At 39.3% G+C, this 12,325-nt stretch overlaps 1 pseudogene; it reads right to left on the bottom strand.

The window, feature by feature from the left end:
* The window catches only part of LOC123936044, a 118,725-nt pseudogene that overhangs the window by 72,100 nt on the left and 34,300 nt on the right, over positions 1–12,325 (bottom strand).

Raw genomic sequence — 12,325 nt, 5'->3', positions numbered from 1 at the left:
TTGGATAGAAAATGGAATGCATAGCTCTAAAATTCTTTCAGGGAGGTCATTCTTAGTCTTTAAGATGCTTCAGCTGGGGAACCTACTGGACCAGCCCATTCAGGCTTCAGATAAGGAGAAGAAATCATTTTGTTTATCAGTTCCTTTTCCTGATTACCGTTATACAAGGTAGGCTGTGGAGCTCAGAGTGAGTGAGTGGGTACAAAAAGATCTGAGACTCAGCCTTAAAATTTCACTTCTGTTCGATAGGTGTAAAGCCGTTTTTTTTCCATCTTCTGTTTCCATACCTTCTCTCTAAAGCTGTAATTCTGTTTGTTTAACACATGTCTTTCAGGACTATCTTTGGTGTTAATTTTAACTGATTTCCACCGCATTCTCTGAGGCACAATTAGAATGATTTATCTACTTCTCCTTCCATGAACGAAGCAGTCATCTTGGGGTGAAAAGCTATTCCATATTTTGCTGGTTGGGGACCTCAATGGTGAGCCACTCCGATACTCTCAGTATGGAAGTACATTTTATAGTGTTTTACTGGCTCAGATTACTTATGTTGAATGTAAGTTAGGAGGTCCCAGGGAAGGGGCATTGCATAAACTGTTCACAGCTGCAACTCCAATACTCAGAAGAGCACCTGCTACACCTTTCAGGTGCTTAATGTTGAAAAAATGACATGACTGACCCAGAAGAGTTTATCTGGCTGACAAGACAAAATGTTCATGTAGAAAACAGAAAGAACCATGCAACTGGTCTCTGACTCAGGAGTAAAGCCTGTTGAAACCTATAGTGGTTAAAACCAGATTTCTCTATTTTTAGCCTATTAGTCTCCCATTACTCCCAAAGATTTTGTTGGGATTCAAGATGAATAGTGGCTATTAAAAATATTTTGATGCCTTTAGAGATAAAGGACTGCATTTGAGGTATTAGTTTATTTATTGAGGGTTCCCACTTGTGCCTCAAGCATATATCTTTTTACAAAACTGAATTCTTTTCTTACATGAGTGAGTTCTCAAGGTCAGAAGAAGAGCTCACAGAGCTGAATCAAATGCATAGAAAGTTCTTGTAGTCATCGTACCAGTAAAACAATTATACACATAATATGTTAGAAGAGATATGTCTGTTTCCAACCACTAGTCTTCCATGAAATGAATTTTCAAATTTAAGGCTTAATTCAGCTCATTTTACACATTAGGTATGATGTCAATGTATTTTAATTGGCAATTAAAATGGCCATTTCTGTTATTTAATGTAAAAAGATCCATAATGTGGCAATATGCCCATCCTAATTAAACAATGATCAAAACAATCACCACAAACAACAAGGTAATGCTGTCCTTTAAAAGAATTTCATAAGGATTATTTGACTCGATGTCAAAAAACATTTACTGAGAAATGAATTGAGAATCACACTGTGGTCTTCTAAACCATCTAGTATATAACATTTGATCAGATCAGCCACTATATGAATTAAAGCTAGAGATGGATAGCTAAATCAGCATGACCCTAATATATATTAAATATATTGGATAATGGAGAGCAGGTGAAAGAAAATTAGAAGATCTGGGACAATGCCTTTTTTTTTTTTTAAGGATCTTGCTCTCTTAGGTATACTGTAAACTACTACAAAATCCCACCTCTAAACCCAGATGTAGTGATCATGTGTAAACACTTCGAAAGGGGAAAGACTGGAAGAATAATGGGACACAGAAAAACAAAAATGATGAGGAATGTTCTGTCAGCATGTGATTAGAAAAAACCCCATACAGATCTGGTGGAGTGTGCTTATTTCTGAAAACTACACTCACTTTAAAGTCTGTCTTTTTAGTCAGACCTCTGTTCAGCTAAGGGCCTCCCTTACTGCTGGCTTGATAGATCAAAGGAAGCACCTTGCACTGCATATGAGGGACACGGCTAGGGTAACACACTAGAAACAAAGCAACAGAGCAACTAATGGGTAAGAAACCACAGTCCTATACAAAAATATGACTCTTTTTTGTTTCAAAGGAGGAACTGCTTTGAAAAAGACATTTAGAGCTGCACATTCAATGGTGGTTACTTGCCAAATTGCTATCAGTGTTTTCCAGCGGAAAACAGGAGGACCACATCATTCGTGAGTATTGGTCAAACTACCTGGGAGTTCACTCTACAATTGTGGTTTGATTTCTAATGCAGGCTTGTCTCAGGTAACTGGACTCTCAGGGAGATAATGTCTCTAAAGTATCATCTTCATTTTTGCAGAGTTTTCAGAGAAAATCAGCCTCCTCCTCTGCCACTTTGGAGAATGCCTTCTGCAAATACTTGGATAACAAGGGTCACCATGACAAGTGAACCTTTCCTTTGTTGCTGCCAAGACAAAATTAAATTTTCAGATAGACTTTCAATTATGTATGGTTAAAATTGATTCATGATTTTCATTTCTTTGCCAGACACCCAAATGGATTTTGAAGAGCCTTCCAGGGCAAAAGCAAATTCTCACCTCTGGATTAAGAGCTCACATCTCAAGGGAGAGAAGAACCAATCTTGCACAGTTCTCCTGCTTGGCATTCTCCCTACTCCTCACTGTTGCTTCAATACTACTACTCTAGTTTTCCTGTGGAAGGAGAGCATCTTCCTCCAAAGGTAATACTATTTGGATATATCACCATTTTCCCTGATTTACTGTGCCCTGTACTGAACTTGCAGTCACTTTCCCTCATGCACTGAGATGGGACACCTCTTCTAGTCTGCAGTCAACACCTCACCTGCAGGCAACACCCTGTCAATGTCCATATCTGACCACAAAGCCTCTACCTTCTCAAATCTCATGATCCAAGTCTCCACTCATGGCAGACATCCACTTTAAGGATCACACCTTCTAACATCTCCAAAATCTTTTTTTTTAATTTATTTTTTATTTTTTAATTCTTTTTTAAAGATTTTATTTATTTCACAGAGATGACAAATAGGCAGAGAGGCAGAGAGAGAGAGAGAGGAGGAAGCAGGCTTCCTGCTGAGCAGAGAGCCGATGTGGGGCTCGATCCCAGGACCCTGGGAATCATGATCTGAGCTGAAGGCAGAGGCTTTAAGCCAATGATCCACCCAGGCACCCCTAACACCTCCAAAATCTTAAATTTCAATATCTCACCATTGCACCACAGATTCTTAGCCATACTTTCACCAGTCTGAGTTTTAATTTAATTCAGATATCTAGTCCCTATCTCCACACCCTCTCCAACACACGTTGTTTCCTGTCTTGCTAATTTTGGCCATTCTAACTGGTGTCAGGTGGTATCTCAATGTGGTTTTAATTTGAATCTCCCTGATGGCTAGTGATGATGAACATTTTTCCATGTCTCTGATAGCCATTTGTATGTCTTCATTGGAGAAGTGTCTGTTCATATCTTCTGCCCTTTTTCAATATGATTATCTGTTTTGTGTGTGTTGAGTTTGAGAAGTTCTTTATAGATCCTGGATATCAACCTTTTGTCTGTACTGTCATTTGCAAATATCTTCTCCCATTCCGTGGGTTGCCTCTTTGTTTTGTTGACTGTTTCCTTTGCTGTGCAGAAGCTTTTGATCTTGATGAAGTCCCAAAAGTTCATTTTCACGTTTGTTTCCTTGGCCTTTGGAGACATCTCTTGAAAGAACTTGCTGTGGCTGATATCGAAGAGGTTACTGCCTATGTTCTCCTCTAGGATTCTGATGGATTCCTGTCTGACGTTGAGGTCTTTTATCCATTTTGAGTTTATCTTTGTGTATGGCATAAGAGAATGGTCGAGTTTCATTCTTCTACATATCGCTGTCCAGTTTTCCCAGCACCATTTATTGAAGAGACTGTCTTTTTTCCATTGAATATTTTTTCCCTGTTTTGTCGAAGATTATTTGACCATAGAGTTGAGGGTCCATATCAGGGCTCTCCACTCTGTTCCACTGGTCTATGTGTCTGTTTTTATGCCAGTACCACGCTGTCTTGGTGATCACAGCTTTGTAGTAAAGCTTGAAATCGGGTAATGGGATGCCGCCAGTTTTGTTGTTGTTTTTCAGCATTTCCTTAGCAATTCAGGGTCTCTTCTGACTCCATACAAATTTTAGGATTATTTGCTCCAGCTCTTTGAAAAATATCGGTGGAATTTTGATCGGAATGGCATTAAAAGTATAGATTGCTCTAGGCAGTATAGACATTTTAACAATGTTTATTCTTCCAATCCAAGAGCATGGAACAGTCTTGCATCTTTTTGTGTCTTCTTCAATTTCTTTCATGAGTGTTCTGTAGTTCCTCGAGTACAGGTCCTTTACCTCTTTGTTAGGTTTATTCCCAGGTATCTTATGGTTCTTGGTGCTATAGTAAATGGAATCGATTCTCTAATTTCCCTTTCTGTATTTTCATTGTTAGTGTATAAGAAAGCCACTGATTTCTGTACATTGACTTTGTATCCTGCCACGTTACTGAATTGCTGTATGAGTTCTAGTAGTTTGGGGGTGGAGTCTTTGGGGTTTTCCATATAAAGAATCATGTCATCTGCGAAGAGAGAGAGTTTGACTTCTTCCTTGCCAATTTGGATACCTTTTATTTCTCTTTGTTGTCTGATTGCTGTTGCTAGAACTTCTAATACTATGTTGAACAAGAGTGGTGAGAGTGGGCATCCTTGTCGTGTTCCTGATCTCAACGGGAAGAGTGCAAGCTTTTTCCCATTGAGGATGATATTTGCTGTGGGTCTTTCATAGATAGATTTTATGAAGTTCAGGAATGTTCCCTCCATCCCTATACTTTGAAGCGTTTTCATCAGGAACAGATGCTGGATTTTGTCAAATGCTTTTTCTGCATCAATTGAGAAGACCATGTGGTTCTTCTCTCTTATTGATTTGTTCTATCACATTGATTTGCGAATGTTGAACCAACCTTGCAACCCAGGGATGAATCCCACCTGGTCATGGTGGATAATCTTTTGAATGTGCTGCTGGATCCTGTTTGCTAGGATCTTGTTGAGAATCTTTGCATCCATATTCATCAGTGATATTGGTCTGAAATTCTCCTTTTTGGTAGGGTCTTTGCTTGGTTTGGGGATCAGGGTAATGCTGGCTTCATAAAAAGAGTCTGGAAGTTTTCCTTCTGCTTCCATTTTTTGGAACAGCTTCAGGAGAATTGGTGTTATTTCTTCTTTGAAAGTTTGGTAGAATTCCCCAGGGAATCCGTCAGGTCCTGGGCTCTTGTTTTTTGGGAGGTTTTTGATCACTGCTTCAATCTCGTTACGAGATATCGGTCTATTCAGGTTGTCAATTTCTTTCTGGTTCAATTTTGGGAGTTTGTAGTTTTCCAGGAATGCATCCATTTCATCTAGGTTGCTTAGCTTATTGGCATATAACTGTTGGTAATAATTTCTGATGATTGTTTCTATTTCCTTGGTGTTAGTTGTGGTCTCTCCCTTTTCATTCATAATTTTATTAATTTGGGCTTTCTCTCTTTTCTTTTGGATTAGTGTGGCCAATGGTTTATCGATCTTATTGACTCTTTCAAAAAACCAGCTTCTAGTTTCATTGATACGTTCTACTGTATCTCTGGTTTCTACCTCATTGATCTCTGCTCTAATCTTGATTATTTCCCTTCTTGCGTGTGGAGTTGATTTGTTGTTGATTCTCCAGTTCTTTAAGGTGTAGAGACAGCTGGTGTATTCTGGACCCTCTTACACTGTTGGTGGGAATGCAAGTTAGTGCAGCCACTTTGGAGAACAGTGTGGAGATTCCTCAAGAAATTAAGAATAGAGCTTCCCTATGACCCTGCAATTGCACTGCTGGGTATTTACCTCAAGATACAGATGGAGTGAAAATAAGGGCCATCTGTACCCCAATGTTTATTGCAACAATGGCTACGGTCGCCAAACTGTGGAAAGAACCAAGATGCCCTTCAACGGATAAATGGATAAGGAAGGTGTGGTACATATACACAATGAGTATTATGCCTCCATCAGAAAGGATGAATACCCAACTTTTGTAGCAACATGGACGGGACTGGAAGAGATTATGCTGAGCGAAATAAGTCAAGCAGAGAAAGTCAAGTATCATATGGTCTCACTTATTTGTGGAGCATAACAAATAACATGGAGGACATGGGGAGATGGAGAGGAGAGGGAGTTGAAGGAAACTGGAAGGGGAGATGAACCATGAGAGACTATGGACTCTGAAAAACAACCAGAGGGTTTTGAAGGGGCGGGGGGGGTGGGAGGTTGAGGAACCAGGTGTTGGGTAATAGGGAGGGCAGGTACTGCATGGAGCACTGGGTGTGATGCCAAAACAATGAACACTGTTATGCTGTAAATAAACAAACAAACAAAAAATAAATAAATATTTAAAAAATAAATAAAAAAATAATAAAAAATAAAGGCTAGTCTCAAACTAGATTGTTTAAACACTAAAACTGGAAAGTCATACAAACAAAAGAAACATAGTCAACCCAAAAATACTATGGCATTGGCCCATGGTCATATTGTTTACCTAGTTGAGTAAGTAAAGAATCATTAAGGTAATCAATCATCATGATAATGCCATAGGTTTTTGTTTGTTTGTTTTTTACTTTTGAAGGAATGTTTTTAATGTATTCCTGTTTTTTCCACATATTGCATTGTTTCTCTTAATGTTTTGTTATTGAGTTTACTAATTACCAATAGTCACACAGAGAAAACTATATGCCACATCTGAAATTTATGTTCCTGAAATTTAATCCAGAACTGCATTTGGACATCTGCCTGGATTATGAGAAACATTTTCTCTCCTTCAAAAATCATGCTAGAGAAAGCAAAAGGAATGTTGCTTTATTATTTTACAAAGACTTCAACAAAAAAGATGGAAATGCTATTTCCTATCCCAAACATACTGACAGATTTAAATTTTGGTTTCTTCACTTTTATCTTTCAGTATAATTTATAAGCTCCTCTGTGTTCAGGTAACTCACCAACTCACTGGCTGTTGAAGCCCATCTCATTAGATTTTATTGCTTAATTGCTACAAATTTAGCCTCTCTGTTTTATTATTTCACCATTTCCCTGGGAGTATTTTGTTGTTGTTGTTCAGTGTGCCAAAGGGCAGAAATCAAGATGTCAGCTCAGACTGTGGTCTCATTAGGAACTCAGAATTTTTTACATTCTCCCCAGTGCTGGTGAAATTTGTTTCTTTGAGGCTATAGACTGAGGTCTGTCCCTGCTTTCCCTCTAGTCAACCGGGAACAGCTCTCAGCAACTAGAGCCCTCTGCAATTTCTTGCTACATGGCAGTTCTCAGCAGGGATGTTTCATTTCCTCCCAGGGAAGCAAGAGTACATTTCTCTGACTTCCTCTTTTGCAACCAGCTAGAGAAAACATTATTTCTCCATGATTAGGTCAGGCCCACCCAGGCAATCTCCCTGTTGAAATGTCAAATGATTTGGGACCTTCCTTACTTCCTTACATCCCCAAAATGCTTTTACAACAGTACCTAGATTAATGCTTGATAGGATCCCTGGGAGAAGGTGTGTATATACCAGGGTCAAGAACCCTGAGGGCCATCTCATAATTCTGCCTACCATAACCATGATTAAGAGATATAATGGTACCATCAGTTCCTAATGAAAATGGGGACAAATGACTCTAATAGCATGAATTCTTTCACCCATCTTCTTTCTCACAAGTTTCCCAATCAATAAACTGTCCAGTTGGATGTTAGACCTTTTAAAGGTACAAGGACGCCAAGTATTCCAAAGCTCCTATAGATTCAAGTGTATGATCTGTGTGAGTACCAAAGATTAGAGAACTTCCAACTTCACCACAGTACTGAGGAGGGAGGGTCACACATGGGAAAGGCAGCTGTGAATATCACATACAAGAGAAAGAGAAGGGATGGTGCAGTTTTTCCCCATGGAATTTCATACTTCTTGACATCCCACTCAGTAGTACTTGACAAACCCAACTAATTTTTGAGGTTGTGTTTTAGTTCGAAAAATGTCAGACTTTTGGCTACAGGACAGTTTTTAATCTGATAGCTCTCTGAATGAGAAAACTAGAAACAGAAACATCATTAATTTTTCTTTTAACAGAATCTGTAAATTCTACATAGAATTTTCTGATCCTACATAAAGCATCTGTATTACTTCAGAGCACAAAAAAATTATGAAGAAATGTAGGCAGAGCACGGTGTTCAGACCCTAATTTTACTCACCTGCAAACTGTCTCCCTTCCATCATAACTTTATTTAAATCATGGCTATGCTTTTAATTAACAATTTAATTGGTTGGTGCTTTCTCAACCCATTTCTCTGGAGGCATGGTTTTCTGTTTAACTTTCTGGTTTTAATTCTTTAGCAAAACCATAAAATTTAATTAGGAAAGTAACCAGCTTTGTAACAGTGGTTCTAGGTCTAATTAGCTATGCTGTGACTGTACCTTCTCAGATTTCACTCAACAATGCATAGATATTTTACATTTGTTCCTGTTTCAGAGAGGACATTGTGAATTTAGAGCCAAAGCATGTATCCCACTCACTTTTTGCTTTTCCAAAGATGCTTAGTTATAGCCAAACAAGTCAGAAAAATTAACTTAAAGTATCTGTATATGCTATTAAACTAAGAGTCATTAAAAGACCAGGATGAAGGGTTGTTACCATGTGTATGATTTTACTATTGCTTTTCTATTTCTGTCATATTTCTGTTGCTTTTCTATCGCTACAGAGAAAATTACCACAAACTGAGCAGACATTTACCATCTCATAGTTCTGATGGGTACAAGTCCAGGCACAGTTGCCTTTTCTCTTCAGGGTCTCACTGAGCTAAAAACAAGACACTAGCTGGGCTATGATTTCATTTGGACCTCAGAGTCATTTTTCAAGCTCAGATGGTTGTGGCAGAATTCAATTCCTTATAGTTGTAGAGCTGACATCTCCATATCCTTGAGGCTTATCAGCTGAGGGTGGCTCTCACCTCCTCAAGCCCAACAGCATTTCTTTTCTTTTCTTTTTTTTTTTTTTCCAACAGCATTTCTTATCACATGGCTCCTATGGACAGTTCACAACATGGCAGTTTGATTCTTCTTTGACTGCCAGGAGGAGCACTTCTTTGACTCCTTTCTCTGTCAACAGCTGGAGGAAATATATATATATTTTTTTAAGATTTATTTACTTCAGAGAGAGAGAGAGAAGGATCGAAGGGAGTGAGAATCCCAAGCAGAGTCCCTGCTGAGTGTGGAGCCCAGTGCAGGGTTAGATCTCATGACCCTGGAGATCATGACCTGAACCAAAATCAAGAATCAGACGCTTGACTGACTAGGCCACTCAGGCAACCCAGAAATGCTCTGCCTTTTTTTTTTAGGATTTTATTTATTCATTTGATAGAGATCACAAGTAGTCAGAGAGGCAGGCAGCAAGAAAGAGGGGGAATCAGGCTCCCTCTGAGCAGAGAGCCTGATGTGGGGCTCAATCCCAGGACCCTGAGATCCTGACCTGAGCCGAAGGCAGAGGCTTTAACCCACTGACCTACCCAGGCAACCCAATGCTCTGCTTTTAAATGGCTCATCTGATCAGGTGAGGCCCACCCCAGGTTATCTCCTTTCTGTCACATAATGTAATCTATCAAGGAAATGACGATTCTATCATATTCATAGGCCCTGGCCAGACTCAGAAGACAGATTATGCAGGGTGTATACACCAGGGGGCAGAAATTTTGGCGCCATCTTAGAATTCTGTCTACCACACTGTGCTTTAAGGAAAGGGGGCAACTAAAAGCTCCCTTTCTCTTGCAGGCAGTGCATGGGGTTGCAAAGGAGCTGTTAACAACAGTGCCAATTCTATCTCATCAGCACCACGTGGCTTAAGATGATAGACATTCATCTTCTTTCTTCTCTGCAGGCTGCTTTCTCTGCCTGGCCAGAATTGCTGCTTTCAGTTGTGCATGTGGATTGCTTGATGAAATCATTTGAATTCAAAATGACATCCAGTTAACATGATGCTTTTAGACAGAAATGTATTTAAGCTCAGTGCTTCAAATTTCAACCAATAACACTATTTCTTTGGTAAAAAGAAATGAAGAAACATGCAGAAAAATCAACACAGCAGGCCTGAAACTCCTGTTCTTAGAAAGCCCTACTTGCAAGTGTGGCCATTAGCTGGCATCTGGAAACTTAGTGTGAGAGGATCCTTCCTGAAATCTGAGAAGGGTGATTCCCTGCACACCTCAACTGTGCAAACAAGATAGCTCATGCTGAAAACCTGCTTTCCCCTGGAGAATCTGGAATTTTAGTATGTGCTTGGCAGAGGGGGCCTACATGACTAGGCCCCAATAAAAACCCTGGGCACTAAGTCTATAATGAGCTTCCCTGGTGTTACCATGACTCCTTGTTGGGACCATCCTGTGGTAATTCCACAGAAAAACAATTCTTGGAAGCCTGTGCCTGGGTTTCTCCTGGACTTCATGCCATTGGTTTTTCTCATTGCTGGTTTTGCTTTGTATCAGCTTGCTATTATAAATCAAAACTGTGAGTAGGATTTTCGGCTGAACTGTGAGTCTTGCAAATCTCGGAACCTGCAGGTGGTATTGGTGACTCAAGGAATAAAGTAAATGAGAACATGACAATGTACACATGGAGTCTAGGCTCCACCACCCAGCAAACTTGGCCTTAGTCCTCTCCATTGGGAGAATGATCAGAATAAACAGACTGGAGGCAGAAGGCAGACTTCATGTGGCTTCTAGAGGTTTTGGAGCTGTGTTCAATGTGTGCTCCAATGCCACACTGTGACCCAGGGCAAATTACTTAAATTCTGTTTCTCCTAATTTCTTCAGCTGTGAAATAGCAATAACTGTACCCACCTCATAGAGTTGTTAAAAGGAAACAATTTATAGGAAGCACTCAGAGTGGTTTGAAACCACTAGAACATTGTCAACATTCTGATACTAACCCCCTTGCTTGCCTTCACTCTTCTCCCCTCTTCCTCATCAGTCCCCTTTCCTTGTCTTCTCGTAGTTGTCCTCTAAACTCCTTCACATCCAAACCATTCCTCCCCTCAGATTACTAACTTTCCTCAACAACTAAATGAAAATATGCAGGATTTTTAAGTGTATACAGAAGTGTGTACAGAAAAGGGCACAATATAATGTGTTCTCCTCAGTGTCCACAGTCCTTTCTATGCTCAATGTCATTTTTGTTCCATCTACTATGATTTAGAAGAGTTTTTTAGTAACCCTCCCAGTCTTCACTGATGAAGTTTTATTACTTTTGCTAATGATGAGTACTTATCACATATAGAACTATGCTATTTTATTTTTATGACTTTGTAAGACCTACCATGTAAATATGTTTACAAATGGTGTGTGTGTTTTAGGGGGGGCATTCTTTCACAAGTATTTTTTCCCCAATACTTGGTTAAGCATATTTGTTTCCTGAGATACTGGACCTCATGGTATAAAGTAGCTATTTTATTTTTTCCAACGCTGTATCTAAAAAAACAATTTTAATGAAGATGGGAGCTTCTACCTGAAAACTGCTTTGTTTCTTTGCAAATGTTGAGTCCCTGATGGGCTGTATACATAGTTGCAGATATTGCTGCTGAAAAGACTATGCTGGGGTAAATGATCAAAGGAAAGTTCATGTCAGTATCCTGAAGCAGAGATTCCTTTGATAAGGAGAGGTTTAGGAAATGTCTGGTGAGCAGCCTCTCTGGTACCAGATACAATCAGGATTTGGGGTGAGGTCCTCCTGCATTTTCACTTTGGGCCCTTGTATAGAGACCCAAGCTTAAATTGGACAATGTGTATGGCATGTGTAAAAGCTAGGAATGAGGAGAAAGAAAGGAAATGAATACATTCATTTATAAGGACATTCAATATTTGAAGGAAAGATATCAAAAAGAAAAATCAAGCCAACAATAAAAGACCAAAAATCTGATAATTACAAATATCTCCAGAAGCCACTGAGACTATCCCTCCTCTCTTTTCCTTCTAACATCTTCTCTAGGTAGGACTGTCCTAGAGACATTTAGGACACATGTTTTTCTATCCCATTTTGGAGTTTAAGGAGGCCTTCTTGGTAATCTGTTTTGCTAACCATTAAAAAAAAAAGCTAAACCACCCATATTTTATGGCCCTGCCTCTGTTCTTTGTAGGCCTAGAAAAGAGCCCATCACTACACCTTTCATCATAAGTTTCTAACTAAAGCTAACACTCAACTATATGCAGTATTAGGGAGATAAGAAATTCTCTATCTCTAAAATCCACAAAATTCACCCAAGATTGAATAATCAGAGTCCTTCAACCTCTGCCAACAGAATTTTCTTATCAGACCTACTGAAACATACAAAAATTAATTAACTTGAATTTCTTTTCTTTTCCTCAATTCACTT

This window comes from Meles meles, unplaced genomic scaffold, assembly GCF_922984935.1.
Source record: "Meles meles unplaced genomic scaffold, mMelMel3.1 paternal haplotype, whole genome shotgun sequence".
Lineage (NCBI taxonomy): Eukaryota > Metazoa > Chordata > Mammalia > Carnivora > Mustelidae > Meles > Meles meles.
This window is presented reverse-complemented; position numbering and strand designations above follow the sequence as displayed.